We start from the raw sequence: 22290 nt of genomic DNA, 5'->3' as shown, positions 1-22290 counted from the left end.
ACACAGCAAATTTTGCAGGGCTGTTGGAAACATCAGTCCACTAAGTTCTCCTGCTTGTCAGTGGGAAAAAATGGGTAAATTAGAAGAAAAATTCCTTCTCTCATGTAATAAACCTTTGATAAAAGCTGGGAAAATGATCAAATACTTCCAACCGAGTCAAACATTTCTAGTAAGTGCTGCTCATTCAAAAGTCTTTAAGGGAGAAAGAATGTCTCTGGTATTTTATCTGAAGTATTTCTCAAAGGCTTGCATGTCTCAAAGACAACTTTTGCCTTGCTCTTGCACTGGTTGTTGTTAATACCAAAATTTTCTTTGACTCCAGTGGTGTAAAATTAGTTATTAAAATTTCCTTCATCAAAACTTTCAAGATTTAGCTATTACAAACTGCTGCAGTGATTCCTCAGCAAATTGATACCAACAACAATTTCACAGCACTGGGGAAAGAGAAAAGTAGATAACAAATAAGGCTAAATATCACAGTCTTTAGTACATAGCCTTCTCATTGAAATAGACACAAATTCATAATTCAAAACAGCAGAATTTGGCCTAGTGAGACAAACTGTTTTCTGACTCTTCTGAGAGAGCAGTGAAATGAGAAATCCAGTTTATATCTGTTATCTGCCTTTTTCACCAATCTTGGGAGCACAAACCATTTTTTCAAGTGGACTGCAATTGCCCTTGGCTATACAGATTTGTGCTCAAAACCAGAAAAAAGGCCTGTGTCCCACTTTCAAATTGTTGACATCTTGTACTGACAAAGAAAAAAGGTCTGAAAGGAGACCCAAAATAAAGTAGAGGCTTGGAGGAAGAGGCAAGGCCAAGAAATATGTAGCAGTTGAAAGGGGTGGCAGTTAGTGAGGCTGAAAAGTTTGTGTGAAAGAAAGTGGAGATGAAAGGGTTTGGTAGACCCAGAGAGATCACTGGAGTCCCAGAATAAAATTGAGGTTGAACAGAGGTGGGGGACAATAGAGAACCAGAGACAGGAAAAAAAGTAGAGGGCAAAAGTCGCCTCAAAAAGTCAGAATGCTGGAAATAAACCAGTGATCCAAGGGGGCTGGAGGGTGTCAGTAGAGGCTAAAGGGGGTAAAGGGACAAAAACAGATGGGGGTTCCTGTGATTGCACAAATCTCTTTGTGCAAATATTTCTCCCCGGAAGTCTCCTGGTGTGGGATAGCAGCTTATCTTCCTTAATTCATTTTTTTCTGAGAACAGCAGGAAACTAATCTACATTAGTTCACCCAACTGCAACTATGGCTCACTTTTTCCTTCACACTCCTGCTTTGGAAGATGTTCTGGGGAAGCCTCTGCTTATAAACTATTAATATTTTTATGTCCCTGGAGAAAATTAACTCCACTTACTCTTTAGCTTTGAAACTGAGCCATAGCAGTGGTCTGGATTTATAGCAATAGCAGAAGAAGTGATTCTGGCCTTCCCCTAAACAGAGAAATGGCTGAGCAGCCATTATAAAAGCCACACAGCTTGAGTGTACTGGGAGTGGTTGGGGTTGAGTTAACTTTTCCATCATGGCCTGTGATGGTTCTGGATTTGTCATTAGAAGTGGAGATAAAGGCCCAGTGTTTTGTGTTGAACAGGGCTAGCACAGTGCCAAGGCTTTCCCTGCACCAGCTGAGGTATCACTGTAGAGATTTGCATGCAGTGCCTCAGAACTGGAGGATTCTAGGTAGAGCAGTTGGCAACTGTGACACTTAGCACATGTTGATGGTGGCAATGCCTTGGGCAGAGGCTGCAGCAGCACTAACCAGCACTCAGTGCAGTGCTTCTGAGTTATTTCATAGCCAGGTTTTAGATTTTGTGGATAATCTCTTTTCTGTGCAGCAGGAGGGGAAGGGATGGGAATGAGGATGACTGAAGGCCCTGTATCTTGCAGTAGATGTACAGAAATGGATGTTACCCCTGACAGGCCCAGCATTTAGCAGTGAAGGACATCACATTGTTAATTCCCCCAAAGAATGAATATTTTCACTAATCTGCTGTTGCTGCCATTTCATACAAAGCCCACTGATCCCTGTCTATTAAATGAGTAATAGGCTCTTGAGAGTCCAGAGGAGATGGAATGACAGACAAACAGGAGGGTATCTCAGGTGAGTGGGGGATTAGAATGTCCCAAGTGTGTGTGAAGAGGATGAGAGAACAGGCTGTTTCAGGAGAGCGTGCAGAGTTGTCATGATACCTTCCTCTCTGAATTAGTAAGACTCAGATCCCTGTGCTGAAGGAAGGATGCAGATTTTCCAAATTTAGAAGTCTGTATAGAGCACATTTTCTACTTGATGCTTTCCTGTGACAGTCAATTCTAGCTGACAGCAGGAAGAAAAGACGTGTGCTGAATAAACCTTTTTATATTAAAGGTTTTATCTTTTAATGTGCAATGTCTGCATTTCTGGGAAAAAAAACCCAAATACCAAGGATCCAAAAAACCAAATCAGCCAAGTTTATAATAAACTGTAAAATTGTAATGTTTTGCAAGAAATAAGGTCAAACATAAGCACTCAGAACCTTCTGTCTTACAAAGAAAAGTGTATGAATTTATTTTATTTTATTTTAGAGAATTAAAGATGGAATAATCAGCTTCTGGTTATATTACACTGCTTTTGTTTTTAAACTCTTTTTTTCCACTATTGATAGGACACACAAAATGGGGTTTTTTGATGTTTTAAAGGAATGTGTACTGAGTCTCTCAACTTGACAAAACGGCCATTTCAACTTAAACAAAATATAGCTAAAAAAAGGAAAAAAATAACAGTGACAACTTAAAATCATTTCTAAGCCATCTTGTGTGTCAAATCAAAAGTGGATCAGTGTTTCTGTGTTTAAAATGTGTTAATATTATGGCAGACTGCAAGTAAAAATAGTCCTTATCCTATGCCCAATGCATATTTGTATCCTATTAACCTATTTGCTTAGCCTCAGGAAAGCAAGGGATAGAAATGTAGCTCATTGTCTGCTTTAAACACATAAGCTGTCCACTTGGGCAAAAATAGCTGTACATCCATCTAAGCCCAGGAAAATCACAACACAGGCCACTGAGCCAACCATCGAGGAGTGGCTGGACAAACACTCAGGAAACTGAAAACTCCTTAAAAGAATTTTCTGGGGCAATTGTGACCAACAAGTGCATTTGTGGAGACTTTTGAGCAATTTGTAAAGAGAAGAAAGGATCAAGTTTTCAACACAGGTCAGTGCTAAGCTCTTTTGACTGGCCCAGTCCTTGAAGTGCTAGCCAGACACATGAAGAGAAAGCAGCTGTGAAGTATGCAAAGCAACCTTGAAATGCAGGAGTGAATAGAGAGTTGAGGCATATTCCTTCATGTCCTGGAAGCACATCTCTCATGTTTCTGATGTTGAAGGATTTCTTTTCATGACAGCAATTTCACTTGACTAGTCAAGAGGCTTGAGTACTGAGGGGCACAGGGGCACTTTGAAAACTGGCTGTGTTTTATATAAAAACTTGAGGACTATAAACAACTTTTCAAATACTGTCATGGTTCTTGAACTCACAGTCAGAGGCTGTGCTGATTATTGTCCTAATAAATCTCAGCTGTGCAGAGCTCAGATCAAGATTGAATACCATGTTTCCATGTATTTTAACTGGAATAGGAGAGCAGTGAAGGGGAAAAAAGACTCATTGGAACCATCAGATTTCTCTTTAATATATATTGTCTTGGCACTATTCTATAAAAACCTCACAGAGGGCTGACTGGCTCTAAACCACCTTGGATTAGCAGTATATCTTTACAAGCTTTTCTACTCTTCAAACTTAGAGGTCCTCCTCCTGAAGCTGTTACTTTTCCAGTCAAATCTTATTGCAGCTAGAGAAAAGATTGCAGTGCTTTTTTTATTGCAAAAGTATTCTTCATTACACACATGGCTGCCAACTGCTACTGGAAATTATTGCCCCAATGGTAAATATTTAGCTCCATTTTATCTCACTTAGATTTTACTCATTAAGATTCCACACTGATGTTAGCAAAAGTCAACAATTGCTTATGTTTGGTAGTTTACATAATTGCAGGGAATAGAGATGGATGGAGCTTATTTTTGTTCATTTGTTCTTTTCCACTATTTTGAAGAGATTGAGGTTCAATGTGCTGCTGTAGATCCATTGTTCCTGAGTTGTGATCAAATACAACTGCCTCAAATGGAACATTTTCATGAGAAATCAATGAAAACCATGCAGCAGAGGTACCAATAACAAAACCAAATTAATAGAATACTGCAAGTATTGGAGGTATCTTTGGAGATACAAAATTAAAATAGTTTTGTTTGGTAGCATGAATTTCTCTTTACTGCCAGGTTACCTTGAGTGATATTTCAGAGCCTTCTAAGTGAGGTGTTTATGGCTCAGAAATCCATTGATGGGTGTGCTACGGTGACATTTTCCATGTGACCTGGCTGCTGTGGGGAAGCTGGATCCTGAATCAGCACCATCAGCGTTTCCCATGACCAGCTAGAGACAGACACTGATTGAATGACTTTAACCCTCCCCTGTCTCCTACAGCTCCTCTTCTCTCATTTCTGAAAAGCACTGGCCACTCCTCTAATGATGAAAGGGTGTGTAATTGCAATTTCACTAGAGGATAAAGAGAGGAGTAGCAGCTGAACTGTCACAAGAGGCATCAATAACTGCCGTAAGATCACTGACCTTTATGTTACTTTACTGGATGGCCTTTGACTGAAGTTAACCTTACTGAAGAGAAATAACTCTTGGCTTCAGTTAGTTGTCTAGTGAAAAGAAGTGCTAATCAACTGTCCCATTCCAAGGCCAGGCATTATGAGGAAATCTACTTGTCACATATCTTGTTCAGTTAGCAGAAGTGTATCCTTGACCCTAAACAGATATCCAGCCTTAGAAAATTGTGTTCAAAAACATATGTAATGGCAAAGCTTGCAAACAAGGAAAGATGGATTAGATTAGACCTTTGCTGATACAATACCTTATTTTGGTAGCTGTCTTTCCCTTGAATTCAGTCAAAAGGTGTTGATCATATTAAATAGCTGTAATTACATCCTTGATGCTCTATTCAACTCTATGCCAGATGTATATTTCCATGCAGCTCAAAGATCTGTAATAGTTTGCAGGCTTGAATGTGGTTCTGCAGTTCATTTCTTTATGAGTTTTCTTCTTTTGGCAAAATGAAACCCAGTAGAAGACAGCATACCAAAAATAATTAGTTTTTCTCATTTTGTTTCGAAGATGTGGATTTTATTTCACAGCAATTTTAAATGCTAAAGTTTGCCATTCTTTTGCTTTTCCTACAATTCTGACTCTCTCAAAATGAGTCTCATAGAAATGAGCCTAAAACACAACCACACAATATATTAAAGCCAAGAATAATGGAAACTGAAGCTGAAGCACATTTCTAGCTATCATTCCTCAGTCAAATATTAATATGGCAATCCATAGTTTGATGATGCAGGTCTTTATGATTTTTTTTAAGTAACTGGTCTTTTTCTGAATTAATTCATTCAAAAACATTAATATTTCACCTGCAGAGATACTATTAAGCCATACAGCTTCAGAAAAAATATTCAGGGTTCTATTACAGATTTCTGAATAAGGATTTCTAAATTCTTGCCTGTATATTTAACACATTCTCCTCTGAAAAGTAGCACTAGGAAAATATAGAGCAAGAAAGACATGGAGCCATACACAGAGAGAATAGATAATGTTGGTGTAATCTTCAGGGATTCACTATAAATAATTTCTTTTGAAGATGTCTATATGTCTCTCTACTATCCAGATGTTGTTAGATTTAAATGCAATTCAATGAAAATCAGATGAGGAAGAGGAATTTCCAGCAGGATCTATCTTTTTTGAATGAAGTATCATCGCTGCTATTGGTTTGTTGGTTTGAGGGTTTTTTTAAGCAGGTAACACTGTTAGAACTCTGCACTGGAAAGAGTGGGGTAAATCTGCATCTTTGTGAAACGTCATGCTGAACTCAGCTCATTTAATTCCTGCACCAGGAAATAGTCCAACGTTGATGCTGTGTTCTCTGTGTCTGCTCCTGAGCTTTATTATCCAAGTGAGTTCCCCAGCAAAGTCAGGTTAATTTGTGGAGCAGTTTCCACTGCAGGGCTGACAGAAGTGGCACCTGGGAGCTCGTGCCTTTATGCAAACACAGGGTGTGCTCAGGGCCTGGATTGCAGCAATACATTTGTGCCCTTCTGCACACAGGGTAAATACATCATTTACTGAGCATCTAGACACTCTGACCAGGACATGATACCAAAACCAAAGAAAACCTAGTCAGATGGAAATACTGTTTCCTTGCCTCTTACTCTGCTAAGAAATTAAAAAATACAATAAAATAATAATAATTATTCCTGGTTCCAAAACTCAGTGATGATAAGAAAACTGTGAAATTTACAAACAGGACTTCAGTGAACCTGTAATGTTGATGGAGTTTTGACAAGACTAAGAGTAAATTCCTTTGATTTAGAACAGTTTTTTTCAATTTTAGGGAATAAAGGAAATTGAGTTTCTTCAACTACAATATGTGTAATAATTGCCACAGTTTCTTCTCAAGGACTGAAATAAGGGGGACTATGTAAAGCTGAACAAAAACATGGCTTATGTTCTCATTCTTTCTTGGGCCAGGGTTCTTTAAAACAGAACTATTTTTCTAAAACTAAATTGTCCTCACTGAGATCAGATAAAAATTATTCTAGGACTTCCATGAATAACTTTTTGTCCCATATTACAGACACATAAAATGTATAGCTTCCAGATTAACAGTGTAGCCAAACCCTACAATTCATGGTAGGCTGCAGACAACTCATGATGTCTAAAAAAAAAAATTTAAAAAAAAAAGCTAAAAGTCTGCACAATGTCTGCTTGCACACTGCCAAAGGCCTTTTGGAAACAGTGTCAGTTCATTAAATTAAATTTGTCTGGTGACGTAAAATGCTGCAACATTATTAATGCAGATTTCAGTTTCAAATTTACAGGAAAATCAAAGATGCCTAAGATTATATTGATAATCTTTTAGCACTCCTATTCCAGTTTATTATCATCTTTGCAGTTTAAATTAACTTGTATTGCTCTATGAAGCTCTGTGTTTTTCACAGGATTTAAGTTGTAGGTCTTATTGACATTGAGTTAACTCAAATATTTCCACAAGAGATAATAGTACAAGTCCTGAGAGTTTCCTTATACATAATGCAATTTGTTTAATATGGGCAGATTAAGGAGCTAATTCATCCAGGGATTTAAACACAGGAGTAGGCTCATTTGAAGCCAGCAAGACTATCTAAATTGAGAAAACAAAGCAAAGTACTTAGTATCTGGCATTGAGACCTAAAATAGGAATCCAGAAATAGATCTGTAACTGCAGTTCTCTAAAGCTGTCTGCTAGATCATCAAAATTTGTCTTAATTAGGAGCTAACATGTTATTTGAAGCTGGGGATTTGCCTTTTTTTTCTTTTTTGTTGTTTGTGGAGTTTTTGATGTACATATTTTAAAAAGCAAATCAAAATCAAGTTTTAGGTAGAGGAAATGCCAGCTCAGCATCTGTGTCCCTGTGCCAACTGCCCAGAGCCCAGGGTAAGGGCAAAGTGAAGACCAGGAAGAAGAATTTGAGCAGCAGAATGTACATTTATTCCCTTTTTCTACAAAATTACAGATTGCATTCAGGGGTACATTATCTAAATATTATTCATTCTTTTTCCTCAGATTCCCTAGAATCAACAAGCTATCAAACAAAAAGGATCACTTTTGCTAAAAAATTGTATATTTGTAAAAAGAGATGACATAATAGCAGAATAGATTTAGAGCATTTAATTTCTTGCTTTTATTGTGATAAAATTAAAATCAAACAAACAAACAACACTTTCCCCACCCCATAAGTCTACCTGAAACACTACCAGAAGGCAGAGTTACTTTTAAGCTTTCCTTTTTCACAGCCTCCCTTGGAGTGTGTCTGCTGTGGGCAATCAGAACAGCAGCATGGATCCCAGTGTGTGCACAATGCAGTTCAAGCTCTGGATGAACCCACTTGGACACCAGGGACCCTTCAGGAAAGACAAATGAATCTGCTGATGAGATCCATGCAGCATAGCTGGTGAATGCTTTTTATTCAATTCCCAGTTTATTTACATTTATTATCCTTTATCACGATGCTTGTCCATGTGCATCAGCAGTTCCCGTGATGGTACAGTGGGAGCCATAATTCCCATTTGTTTGAGTTGGGGATTTTTTTCCAGAAAACCACAAACACAGGACAATGAAAAAGAGCTACTCCTTCCAGCACATCATGAGGGAATACAGCAGAGTCTGATGAAATCAGATGAAATCAGAAATCTGCATACATTCACACAGCAGTGTGAATGTATGCAGCTCTCAAAACCCCTGGAAAACAGGTAAACACAGCTCTGCTCTGGAGGAATATTTTTTTGTGACTGGGGAGACTCAGCATGTGGTAAGTCACCCAAGCTTGGTTTTTCTTGGTCAAGTTCCCATGTTGCAACTATTTTTCCCTTTCCCAAACTAATTGTCTCATGTAAGGACCAGATTTTGGTGGATAAGTCAATGTTCTTTAATCATCATTAGAGTCACTCTAAGGGCGTAGCTGTCAGGATGCATTGATACTAATTTTCTAGGGATTTAAAACTTTATTGCCTTTGATACAGCACCAAAGCAACGTGCAAATTCACTAAGTGGCAGAGTTTAACAGTAAAGCCACATGAAGGCTTTTCAACATCTCTTCTGCATCCTCCAATTGCTTCTAAGGCTCTCTGTTAATTTCAATACTTGCTGTGTCTTCCTCTGCCTTGAGGAAGCAGTTCTGGAGTTATCATTGACATCCTCTAGAAAGCTGGTTGTTTCCAAGATACAAAGTCTCTTTTAAAAGCTGTGAACCACCCTGTGATACAATGAGTATTAGCAAAATTTCATAGAATTTTTACTGTATTAAAATGTTAAGCAACTACACAGATGGCTCAAAATAAAAAAGAGATCACACAGGAACTGAACAAACATTTAAAGTCTTTCAGGCACTCAGGAACCATCCAGTGAACATTCTATTTCTGTGACACCTGTGAATTCATTTTTAAAGTATATTTGAGTATTTGTAAGTACACTGAAATTCAGTGATCTTAGATTTCTATGGCTGTACAAATACTGCTATTTTATTCTTTATATTTACTGGTAGATTTGGAAGAAAATTATCCAGGAGCTGAAAATAGCAGGGAGGCAAATCAGCCAACCCATTGATCAAATCTGGAGATAACATCAAAGTATCCCTTTAATTTTTCATGAATTTACCAAGGAAATTTACAAGCAGAAACATGTAGAACATGTAGAACATGTGGCCAGCAGGCCCTACCATATGGCTGAGCCATGACTTTGCCCTATTAGCCATCTATCCAGAGGCTAAGGCAGGGCTGGAGGAACTCACCCTGCTCCTTGTTGGGGGTTTGCAACCCAGACCAGAACTCAGCTGAAGTTTCTCTTCTGCCCCAGATGTGCTGCAATTATCAGTTGTTCTAGGAGGGAGCACTGCTGGTTAGGGGAGCAGCAGAACTCTGCCCATACTCCTGTGTAGAGGTTAGGTTACCAGGAAACAGAATTTCTTCTGAAATCTCTGAAAGAAACATAGTTTTGGTTTCTAGAGATTACTTAGGGAAGATAGTTGAACTTTTCTGGAAGGAAGAAATGCAAATGAGAGGGTTGAGTCAGCTGAGGTTTAAAAAAAATTGAAACTCATGAACATGTAAAGAAAGGTGATGGTTCTGGTTGAGTTGCACAACTGTTCTTGCAAAAGTTAAATGTGCACAGACTTCTTCTCCCCAAAAACAAATAGGCTGGAGCTGAGACATTTATCTTCAACCCAACTGATTTATCTCATTTATGTGTAAATGAGAAATAGTTGTTGGGGCATCTTTAAAAAGCAGTATATTCACTTATCTCAAACTCATCAGGTGGGTCCTAGACATTGAAGGCATTAGCAAGGGAGAGTAATTGCTCACAGCTGAGGAATATAGACTTTTTTCTGCAGTCACAATATTCCCCAACATGTGTGCTCGGGGTACTGATTTGTCATGGTTGAAGCAGAAAATGAGCCTATTCAAACATTACTACTACTGTAACAAGAAACAGAGAACAGCCACCATTCCTATCCCAACTGTTAAATCCTCATTCTGGATTTCCTAAAAACCTTTCCTGTTCAAATACAGAGAGAAAGAAGATAGAAAATTAAGTGGAAACTTTTTTTTTTTTTTTTTTTTTGGTTAGTATATAACAAAAATTAAAATAGGGAGTATAAGGGAAGCAAAAGAAAAGAAAGCATTCCTTGAGTTCAGGCTGTCAAATACCTTTTGTTGGCTTGTAAATGAAAGTTTATTCAGCTATTTTTCCTCCAATTAAATATTTGAGGTCTCCATAGCAACAGCCATTTTGCAAGATGCATATACTTCATGATCTGGATATTGAGCAGCTGAGTAAATTGGAACAGGAAATGCTATAACCATAACACTTTTTAGACTACTTTCTAGAGAGAGAAACAGTACCTACTGCCACAGAGCAACAGTTTTAACAGTAATGCTAATTTTAAAAGCTTGGATTATTTTCTAAAGAAATTATGTATTTCCTTTTCTGTTCTTGTTGTCTTGGGTTGTGTGACACGTGAATTTTAAAAAATAGTTTTACATAAAAATTAAAATAAAAGTTAATTTTAGATTTGAAATCGTGATGTTACAAATCTAGCTTTTCAGCAGGTCAAAGTGCTTTTCAAATTACTGAGGTCACTCCAGAGATACTAGCTTATAGGGGTTGAGGCTCTGCAGTCATTCTGTTAAACACATTTGTAAAAGAAACTTAAAAATTTTGTTTCTCTAGCATGGCTATTGGTCACAGCTCAGTAGGTGCAGTGCAGTGGTGCTGTTCCCAGCCTGTTTCTCTGAGTGTGAAATTGCCTTACAAGTGGATGGTCCAATGTGCACACCCTTGGGATAAGGAGCAGTGCTCAGACACTGCTGGATGTGTTCCCTAACGGGTCTGCAAACAAGGACTTTACTCTGAGCTGAATTCCTCCTCCTCCTTTTCATTCTTACAGAATCAGCCAGGAGGTCCTGCATACTCTTTCCCCCTCCCATAGTATTAAATTTTCTCAGAGGGCTCTCAGGTAGCAGCCTTGAATGCTCAGTTGTACCAGCTGATAGCTCAGCATATTTGTGAGCTGTATGGTACATATTTGTACCATATCTGTGGTACATTGTGTCCTCCATAACAGCATTACCTCCTTTTCCTTCACCTGTTTGAACAACTGGTCATCTTCTGCCCTATTTTGACTGCAATGTCAACAATAAAGTGGAGCCAGGGCCAGAGCTGTTAAGCCCTCATAAGAAAACTGAAGCATCACTTTCTTTGATATGAAGCAAATGTTTCTACCCTAGAGGAGATCTGTTATTTTATTTTTCCTTAAGCTAATTGGAGGTTTGTTTTGCATTGTCTCAGCATGGCAGTTTAGGCACTAATCCTGTCACACAGGTCCCATAGACTTCAACAAGAGCACACTACACCTGAAAATACAGTTCTGTGAGTGATGCTTCTGTTGGAATTCATGCTTACCACAGCTAACTAGCTAAATACAGGGGATTCCAGGAGAGGATTAAAATGTCCTGTCTGGCAGGAACTGCTACAGGCACTTGTATTAACCGGATTATTAATCTCCATAAAGTACTTAATATCTAAATAGTGTCTTCTATATTTTCAGAGAGAGTATTTTCAAAGATGTCTGATTTTCCAAAGGGAACAAAAAATGTCTCTGAAGCATTTCCATTAGGGAGAAGATAGGACCCCCAGGGTGTTAATCCAGCTCTTTGAGAGGCTGAAAATCTCAGGAAGCAGAGCACAAGCCATTGTCATAATTCTGGCAATTAATTTTCTTTTCTCTCCCTCACTGCATTTTACTAACTTGGCTATTGATGATATATATGTTATTTTAATGGTCATGTCCATCACAACAAAACAACCATTAACTATATTGGAGTTTTTCCTATGTATGAGTAAGTTCTACAAGTCTTACCTTTAAAAAAGATAAGATTTTTGGGCTACACTTAGATACTGGACAGCTATATCTGTTTCTCTATTATAAAAAAGAGTGGCACCAGCTGATGAATTGACATCTAGACAAGGACATCTTTTTATGAAGAGTTGCTACAATGTTCATCATGAAGGATCCTTCAGTGCAGAGCTGTTTGATCTACCTCTGCAATGCTTCCTCAGCCAGGTTTTCTTATGGAATATGTTTACTCACTGATCATAAAGATGTGACTGGATAAGGATTGTATCATTGTATATTTAACCATGGAAATGGCCTTATTTATAATATTGTTGTTTATTCAGATTGTCAGAAGTGTTGGTAACATGACAAATATTCCCACTCTGCAACTATGAACACTTGGATTAAAGAAAGCATCCTGCAAAAACACCTGTACAGGAGTTGTTGAGATAAACTGAAGCCCAAATCAGAAGGATATTGCTACAGGTAATGTCAGCTTTAATGTGAATGTGATTTGGAGAGATTTGTACAGTGTGGCCAGCATTTGACAGAATTTCCAGTTATCCAGCAGCATCTGCCTGATAATCTCAGTGTTTTACAGCACACAGGCAGTTTTCTGCTCCTGGAAGTCACAACAGTAGAGTGACTTGTGTGGGAGATCAAAGCTCCCCAAGTCAGGACAGCAGAACCTCCATTTACAAATGAAAGGCAATATGTTTTCATTGATTTTACTTTATCAGCAATTGTTTTTTAGCAAGTACATGATCCTCTATCCCAATGCTTTAGTTCTGCTCAGGCACTATGAAAAAGAACAAGGCAACATTATCAAGCTGATACTTTAAGCAGAAAGCAAACAATGGCAGTGACAGGCAAAGAAAGCGCAGCAGTGGAGTTACAGCTTCACTTCCAAGGGTATGTCAAGCAAGGAAACTGAGAGTATGAATGGATACAGAACAGCTTTGTTGAATTAGATTAGAGCAAAACCTGTCAATAAACAACATCTTAAGACAGGTAAAAGAGAATTACCAAAAGAAAACAAAATATTTCTTAAAAAACCAAAAAGGTATGATATTGTGAGCAAAATAAAACAATAATCAACTCAATGCTTTTAGAAAAAAGTTCTGGTGTTTTTAGCTATGCAGCACAGATCCCATATGAGAGCAGTACCTCTGGACCTACAATCTCTGCTATAATTTCTCATTAATATCATCTTAGATTCTTTATTTCCCCAGTAACATTATTAGAAATACCCATAAAAGCAATAACATGTATGCTCAGGGTTGTTACAGGATTCAGACATTCAACAATATACTTTTTGGGAGCATTTTTAATTCCTATCCTAGTATTCACAATCATTTTAGATAATCAAAGCTATGAAAATATTGCTTTTTCTTTTCTAGCTAAGGTTTGGTCATCTCCTGACAGATCCAGTGTCTAGTAGACAATGTAAAGGAGTTTTGATCACTCCATCTCCTGCTCCATCATTCCACCTCTCTGGGCTAAAACTCCAAGCATTGCATGCCTTATAAAAGAGATGGTTCTGCCTATATGTTACCTCCCAGCTGCTTTTCTTTGTTTATAACTTGCCAGATTCCAAGTTATCCATTACAACTCCAATTTGTCAATACAAATGCGCTCAGGAAGCTGCATCAATGTGAAGTCAACAAGACACTATAATTAAAGATATATCTAGGCAAATCCTATAGCAGGATTTTAATGCAGCACATTGGGAGTATGAACCTCCAGGACTCTGACTTAATAAAGGAAAAGAAAATAAAAGGTTATCCACTGTTTCACTCTCTTGAATCTATGCAGGACAGACCTCCTACAGAGCTACTGGTGGCTGGCTCTGGGTCAGCTCTTAGTTTCACCCAGGGAATCCCAGAGATCCATGCAGCCAGGACCATCAAAGCCAGGAAACCAGAAGAAAATAGTTCAGACTGTTGTATTTGCCCTCAACATTTTGTGACTGCACTCTCATGTTTTGTCACTACATTTTATTTTTGCATAAACATTCCCTTTGGGCACCTGGACTTCACAGCAATGCAATTTTTTCAAAGTACATCATCCAAAGATGTCATGCCTGCTTCAAACTGCTTGTAGATGAAACAACAGCTGGATGAGAAGTACAAGGAACAGGTAAACAGAGTAATGGGTAGATTGTCTTTCATGCAGCAAGCAGCAGCCACAGTAAAGCAAGTGCTTTGTTAAAGGAAGGGCAGCAGTACTTTACAACATATTATTCTTTATTTTACAAACTCCAGCCACTCCTCTGTGTCAACAAATCCTGTTTGCCCTTCTCAAGGTGCCTGGGGATAGAACAGGAATGACATGTGGGCTAGAAGATATATGGGATAAGCCATGGTTCCCTTTTTTTATTTTGCTCTGACTTTGATTTTAACCAATATTTTTGCCTTGGTCAGTGTATATATTCTCTAATATATTGTTGAAACTCAATGCTTTCTCTTCTGCAGTAAGGTGCAGTTTGACCTGTAAGCTTCTTTTTTCAATAGATATTTACAAGAAAACCTCAAAACATCAGCTGCACAGCACTCCAAGATAAAATATCCCTTGATGAGAGAGATATGTAGCAATTATGCCTCATAAAGTATATGTTTCAATCCCTGAAACATCAGCATGGGTATACATTCTATTCTCTGGGAGGCCATCTCCTCATCTAGGTTTTGCTGTCTGCTTGCAGACTGATCTCATTTTGTTTTTGAAGTGTAAAGAAGGAAAAGGGAATAAAGTAATTATTGTGACAGTGGTAATTTGCAACCCATGGAGGATAAGCCAGTCCTTTGGATTTGTTGTTTTTTTGGTAGGTGAGGGAAAAGGCTGTAAGTGATGAAGCAGGGTTTCTGCTCCTGTAGGTCTTTGTTCATTTGGTGCCAGTTGAATGTTGGTCCCTTCATGCCATCAGTCTCTCTACTGCCTGTCTATTTCAATGGGGAACAGTGACAGTGCAAAACTCTGGGTTTATACATCTCTATTTTGTAATTCATTAAAGGTGAGAAATGAGGCTTCTGTGACTCTGATGCAGAATGCTTTCTTCCAGCAGTTTATAAACCTGTTCCCTAGGGTTTCAGTGTTAGCCAAAAGAGGACATGCAGTTTTTTTATCTTGGTTTTCTAGATTCCCAGAAAATAAAAAAAACCCAAATATATTCTTTATTTCTTTATCATGGCATTTCCACAAAATATTCATGTTATTTGCATCAATGTATAGAAAGTTATCTGCTTGCCTGTTGAGGTGGGATGATACTTAGTAATAGTCCTTGTCTTCATGCTGCTGAGTAATTTAAATCATCTTTCTTTATTGATGGATCATGTGAAGGCCTAAGAAAAATATCACTGTGCTGCACCTGAATTTTTTATAAATAAAGAACGGAAATTGGGCTAATGATATTGTTTCTTACAGTAATTGCATCAATTAAAATAATGAAACACTGTGGGAGCTTCATTTCTAAAGTTCTTATTTAAAACCTAGGCCCCCTGTGGGCCTAGGGCTCTCTCCCATGTGGTTTACATAAATCTGGAACATGGGAGGGTTTCAAAGCACTTATGCAACAGCAATTAGGTATTTAATTACTCCCTTCTATTAGATGCTGTTGTTAAACCGGTTCATAATGCATGAACATTCTGGGCTATCAAGGCAGGAGCTTCCAACCATGCCAGACCAAGCAACTTGCTGAGGCAGAGGTCATTAACTGGAGTAGTAACCCTTGTGGTATTTCCATATATGCAATATATAAACTCTAGTAATGGTGTGCTGAGGGAAGATGGGGATGTTGGTGGCTCTGCAGTCCTAAGAGCAGTTCCAGCCCCACCAGGTACTGCAGCTGATCAGCTCTTACGTGTGCTGAGTTTTGAGTCCATGACAGTCAAGCAAGTGCCACTCCCAGGCTCACAGAAAGGGCTGCATAAATGGACTGTGCAACCTCTCATAAAAATAACATCTGGCTTTGCAGAGTCCACCCCAAAAACATCACCTTTCCTTCTGTCAGATAAAATACTCATCTTTAGCAAGCTCTAACATAATTTTCACCCTGAGGCCGCTAACAACACAGGGCTCAGAAGTTAATATACTGACCAGTACCACAAACTAAATCTTTAACTGAGTATTAACTGGAACATGGTAAGCTCTTTTCAGTAAATTAGGTTTGTATTGAATAAAATGGTTGACATGGAAGTAGCATGAATTTCTTAGTGAGTTTGCTTTAAATGTGCTTTACGAGCTCAGTAACATAAATCATAGGACTTCCATCATTTAATTTTTGATCTCAGCTTTTAATAGCTTCATAATTCACTGTTGTTTTTAATTACCATTCATATCTTCAAAAAATGGGCTCAAAGAAAAAGAAATCAAGCATCAGAACATGGTTATGATTTAGAAACATCCACAGTATTAAAATAGAATTGTTGCTCCTAGCTAAACTGTTTGAATTATACATTAATTCATTTCCTCTGGTTTCTCTGCTACTATTTTGGAATATTTTTTAATGTTGATTTACATTTTGTGTTAAAGCTAAAATTCCACTTTTATATTCAAAGATATTAGGTCAGCTATATAATTTATTAATTCATCAAGGTAAATGCCATATTCTAGCACAAGTGTCTGATGCTGGCTGCTCACCAACCAGCAAGTGCCACAGGGAGTGAATGAGAACATTTCTGGGGCATCTGCAGAAATCTAAGATTCAGGAAAGCAAATGTAAACCCCAGTGTGCTGTGGATGAGAGCCAGCCAGGAGGCATGTCAGATTCCAAATGGCATCCTGAGGCACATATGCATGCTGCTAACTATGCCACTTTGGTTTATGGGAAGAAGCTCATGACAACAATGCTTTGTCAGTCATTCATTTTTCCAAATCTAAACGGCAGCTGATGTACCTTACAGTGCTATGGAAGCTAAAATGCAGTGGAAAAATTCCTGATCCACCTCAGTGTGAGTACAGCCAAGACAAACTGTACACTGCAAAGGAATAACTTGATTTAAATTATGCATTTCCTTGAGTCCAGTGGCACCTCACCTGCTTTCAGCTCACACTTTTATATTTTACAAGTAAGAAGATGCAAAGAGAACCCTCCTTTTAATTTTTTGTCCCATTCAGATTTCCCTTCAGCCTATCTCCCTGCTTTCCTGCTATGGAGCTGAGCAGAAACCAGCATGGAGAAGGGTGAGGGCAGGTGCCACCCTGCACATCCAGAGGAGTCCCCACTGACAAAACACTGGGAAACCATCTCCACTGGAGCACCTAGTTTGGATCATTGTCCCTTGCAACACTGACTGCAGCTGTCTTTGGATCAGACACTCAGCAGAGACTAAACATAACTGCTTCAATATCAGATGTTAATCATGATGGATTAATTAATTAGAAATTAAACTGCTGTCATCCCTCTTTGTTCCTTCTCATGAGGACATCTTCCTCCTTCATCTGCATCAGAGTTCAGCTGAGGCAGAGCAGAGCAGAATGCAGACATGTAGTTTGCACAGCTACAGTGGGAAGTAAATGTGGGTACATCTATGTATATACACAAAGACATATGTTTTAAATAGATGTATATACATAGATATATATACACACACACTGAATAGCTGTCACTATAAATAAATAGTGTAAAGAAATGCAACATTTACAGATAAATTTAAATCATAAGCTCTCACTGTCCAGAATCTAAGCAGCTTTTCTTTCAAATTCAGAGATTTAAAAAAAAAAAAGAAAAAAGGGAAAATATGGCTATATTGCCACCTGGAGGATCTGTGTGTCCTTACCCGTGCGTCGTGACTGGCTCCCCAGGACAGGATGCGTGTGGTGTCTCTGAGCACAAGGGTTTAACTGTAGGGGAAAGAAGTTCCTGGCATTGAGGTTATCATTAGGGGTAATTTAAATTGGTTAATTGTGTAGTTGCACCTTTTATCAGTCTTTGTACCAGAATAAATAGCTCCAAAGCCTGGACACTCAATTTATTTTTGTGCTCTAGAGATGACGTGTCTGTGCTTTCAAAATAAACTCCTGGGTGTCTCATCTTGCTTAAAGGAAGAGGCAGGAGGGATGATGTTGGCAATGGAAGGGGTCAGAATTCAACACTTCCTTCCAGCTTTTTTTCCTTTGATTTTGATTTGCAGTTTTAGGTCCATTCTAAATTTTAGAGTTAGGAAAATGTGTAGAAAGCTCTCTTTTAAAACCCAAGATTAATTCTATAATTGAACCTGTTTCATTCATGCCAATGAGATCTAAAAGCCTGAAATAAAATCCTGCCAAAAGCATTAAGTATTCTCATGCAGACTCTTCCCCCTTCTCCTGCTGCCTGGCACTGCCAAAGGGAAGAAATGGTTCCTTTAGTGAAAATGCTCCAAGTATAAGGCATAATATCCCTTGGAGTACAGAAAACATCCCAGCACGGGCTGCACAAAGTGGACTCACCTTGCATTTATATATTTACAGGGACCTGGCCAGTGCTGTCCTGAGTGCACCGAGGGTTCTGCAGCCATGGGATTGCTGCAGGCTCCAGGATGTCAAGCAGGGACAGAGCCCTCATCACACTGTGCTCCTCACCTGACTGAAACAGCTTTGCCATTTCTCTGACACCCCATGAGGATCTGCCCCGAGGATGGTTTCAGTGTGTACCAAGGATGGCAGTGGGGACCTGTGGGTATCTTCTCCTTGCCCGGTGTGGAATGTGTATTCTGACTCCAGGAGCCTGGTTAATGGAGAGAGGCTGTACCCACAGCGCCGGTAAATGGGGCAAGGGGCACCCTGAGCCTTTCCCAGGCAGGGAAAGAAATTGCTGCCATTTCCTAGAGCAGGCACGAGGCTTTGCAGGCCTGCCAGAACTGTAGCAGAGTGCCATCAACGCAGCAGGGAACGCCTCAGCAGAAGCACTGAGCCGTGCAAGCCGGGTTGGCCCTGCCCGGCCCGGCGCGGCCCTGCCCGGCCGGGGCTCTGCAGCCCGGAGCAGAGTGTGCCACAAGCCGTGCAGCCTTCCAGCTCTGCGCGGAGGGACAGGAGAGAGACAGGGAGCACAGCGCTCTGCCCCGTTCTGTCCCGGCCCCTGCCCTGTCCCTGTCCTGTCGCTGCCCGCGGTGCCCCTGGCGAGGGCGGTGCCCCTCTCGGCGCGCCCGGCTCCGTGGGGCAGGGGCAGGGACAGGGACAGTCTGCCACCAGCCCGGCCTCTCGGGCGCCTGGCACTCCCCTGCCAGCCTCGCAGCTGAGCAGTTCCTGCCTCTCAGGCACCACGCTCTACAGATTGCTGGTCTCCTGTGCCGCTGCATGGCCGCGCGCAGAAATGCAGCTCTGGGGAGGAACTTCTGGGCTCTTTCCCCGTGATAACACCGAGGAGAAAACGAAATAAAATTAAGGAGGCTGTAACAGTGACAGCAAAGTGACAGATGGCACCACTTGGAAATACAAAAATTCCCGAAGCCACACACAGACAAATGTGCTCACGCATCGGTTTTCCCATTATAATTTTTGTTGTATTTTATGTTGTTGCTTAGGGCAATTATTAACAACCTCTCTTTCAGAAGAAGTAACTTTAGTTCCTGATCATTAGTGAAACACTTATTTTCTGTATTATGTCTGGACAGATGGCAGCCATTTCTAAATATGTCTTTATCGGACTAAAAATAATGTTTTAAAAACAATGTTAGCTGAAGATAATGCTAAGTAAAGCAATATCACATACTATTATATTCTAATTCCCCAGAAAAGAGATGCCAGCAGCTGCAGCACAGTAGCTGAAGCTTAGCATTTCTCCTTGTGTTAACCTAGACAATGCGAGGGGGCAGCCAGCCACAAAAGATGCTTCCCTCCAATTATTGTACTTATCTAGGAAATAATCTGAAAAGGGCCATCTGACAGGCAGGATGCCATCTTTCTATTGCTAAGCAACCCCTGATATCTCTTTTCAGGAGGAGTGATCAGCTTCCTGAAGAGTACACAGCTGAATTTAAAGAAGCCTTTTTTTCCTTCTATGTTTCTTTTATTCTCTCTCTCCTTTTTTTCCAGTTTTTTAACTATACAAAACAACTACTGATAATCCTATAATGACAAAAAAAAAAAAAGGACTGGGAAGAGCTTACTAGGCAAAAGACGAGCAAAATCTGAGCTGCAGACTGCAGTCAATAAGACAAAGTTGATAATGATGGCACAAATAACCTTCCACCATAGCTGACAAAGATGCTAAAGAAAATGAAATACACCTCTCTATGCAGAAAAAATTTGGCTTGGAGAGAAAAAGTGAGAGAGCAGCGAGAGGTAGACTACATCTTTTCATTGTGCTTTCCTGTTCCTTTTCTTCCATTTAGTTCTACTTTCTTTCTTCCAGCTCTTATTGCCAACAATTCAGCAGTATTTGTGTTGAGATTGAACAGGTACTTTTACCCACCTTAGTTGCTTGCTAAGGCCCTTAGTGCTACCTTTTAGCTTGTTCCCTGTTTTCCTTTCTCCTTGTCTCTAGGGTCACAGGTTTCTGACATTTACTGCTCTTCCAACAGCTCTCACTTAACTAAACAAGTATATTTCAAGTTGGCAGTATATCTGTAGTGGTGTCTCAAAGCCAGTTGTTTACACAGTGGTGCTTTTCAGTGGGATAAACATACCCACGAGTGCTCTGTCTCATGTTGGCTGTTTTCTCATTGAATCTTTGTGGTATAACATGGAGAAAGTGGTTTCTTGTGCATGCAGGGGTTGTCTTTTGTTTTCCTAACCAGAGAGAAACTACGAGTGCCCACACTGATCTTTTCAGTTGATGCAGATAGCGAAGGACTCAGTCAAAATTTTCTCCAAACAGGTCCAGATCTTAGATCAAGTTCTCCCACCAGTGAATAGAGGGCATAGCACAAGATCTTCCTTTTCCAGCTTGCCCAATGCCTTCTCAGTCTGGATACTCTGAGGTCAATCCATGATCAAGAAGCTCAGTTTAACCTTTTAAACTCAATGGCCACTCAGCAGACATCAGGCTATAAATAAGGATATTCTTTCCCAATCTCCCAACCTCAAGCACATTCTGAAGGTACAATCTAGCTTGAGCATACTAGTGCTCAATTAAATCCATTGTCTCACATTTATCAGTAGCAATACAGAAATTTTCAGATACCCATACAGATGTTGAGTAGAAACAATTATCACTGAACAAGGTCAGAGCTGGAATGAAAAAATGCCCACACAGGATGTATTTGCAGTTATCTTTCCAGTTGCAATGAGTACCTGGAGTGACTATGGCTTGAGTTTTACTGCTCTTTTTTTGTGAATGATGGTAGCAAAAGCACCCATCAGTATAAGGGTGAATACCAGTATGGTAGGCAAAGCAGCTCTGAAATTATGGTCAGTTTAAAGACAGTTTGAAAGTATATAACTGAGATAAATTCATCAGGTCAATTAGGCAAAGAAACAATTAACACATCAGAGAACAATTCAAGGGAAAATTCCTGGTGGGGAGGAATCTGTAAGGAACCAGAGGGTTTGTGGTGCAGGGTTATTCCCTGTAGTGAATTGCCTTTATAGAACCACAATTTTCTCAACAAGGATCTCCCACAGGGGATAAAGAAATCTTCCTTTTGTAAAAGGTCTCAAAATAATTCAAGCTGTCTGCCAGTAATTAAATCCATTACACTAGCAACAGGTGGTAAAGCTGTAATTTTTTCACATCTGTTATCATTTTCATGAGTCAGTATGTATTCATTGCAAGAGCTGGGTAAACCACAGAGCAGAGAGGGCTGGGTTGATGGCTGTCATCCAGGCAGCTGCTGTGCTCACTCCTGTAGTTATCTGAAGAGCAGAACAGAGGGGATGTGAGAATATCTGGTAGGCAGGAAGGGGTTTGGGCAGGATTCCAAAGGGTAGGAAGGCAGGGATTTAAAAGGGAGTGAAAATATTTCATAGGTTCTTTATAGAGAAAAATAAAAAAGAAAAAGGGAACCTTGCTTGTGTTTAGAGCATTACCTTGATATACCTTCCCTAGCACAGACTTTCTGTGTGGCCTGGAGTATTTTCCTTGGTTGCTCTAGCTCAGTAAATTTAAAAACTAAAATCCCTGGGAAATTCCATAGTTGGTGAGGACAACAGGCATAGGACAGCTCACAGGTATGTAAGTGAATTTACCTTAGACTCCAAATCACAATGCATTTGTGCAAACTGGCTGCTGGGAATAGTGTGCCACGATGAAGAGGTCTGGGTATGCTGCAAGAAGAATTCTATTGAAGAATAGACTTACTAAGACTGAAAACTGCTTTTAATGCAAAGAACACATGGAATGGCCACAGCTC

The 22290-nt window shown here is 39.6% G+C and overlaps 1 long non-coding RNA gene across 1 annotated transcript; it reads left to right on the top strand.

The window, feature by feature from the left end:
- Positions 1–8171: 8171 nt before the first annotated feature.
- Positions 8172–14162, top strand: LOC127059915 (uncharacterized). Its single transcript, XR_007778264.1, has 3 exons — positions 8172–8440; positions 12367–12508; positions 14064–14162. It is a non-coding gene; the product is annotated as an uncharacterized LOC127059915 (long non-coding RNA).
- The last annotated feature ends 8128 nt before the right edge of the window (positions 14163–22290 follow it).

Source organism: Serinus canaria, chromosome 9 (genome assembly GCF_022539315.1).
Source record: "Serinus canaria isolate serCan28SL12 chromosome 9, serCan2020, whole genome shotgun sequence".
Taxonomy (NCBI): domain Eukaryota; kingdom Metazoa; phylum Chordata; class Aves; order Passeriformes; family Fringillidae; genus Serinus; species Serinus canaria.
Note: the sequence above shows the minus strand (reverse complement) of the source record. Positions and strands in the feature narration are given on the sequence as shown.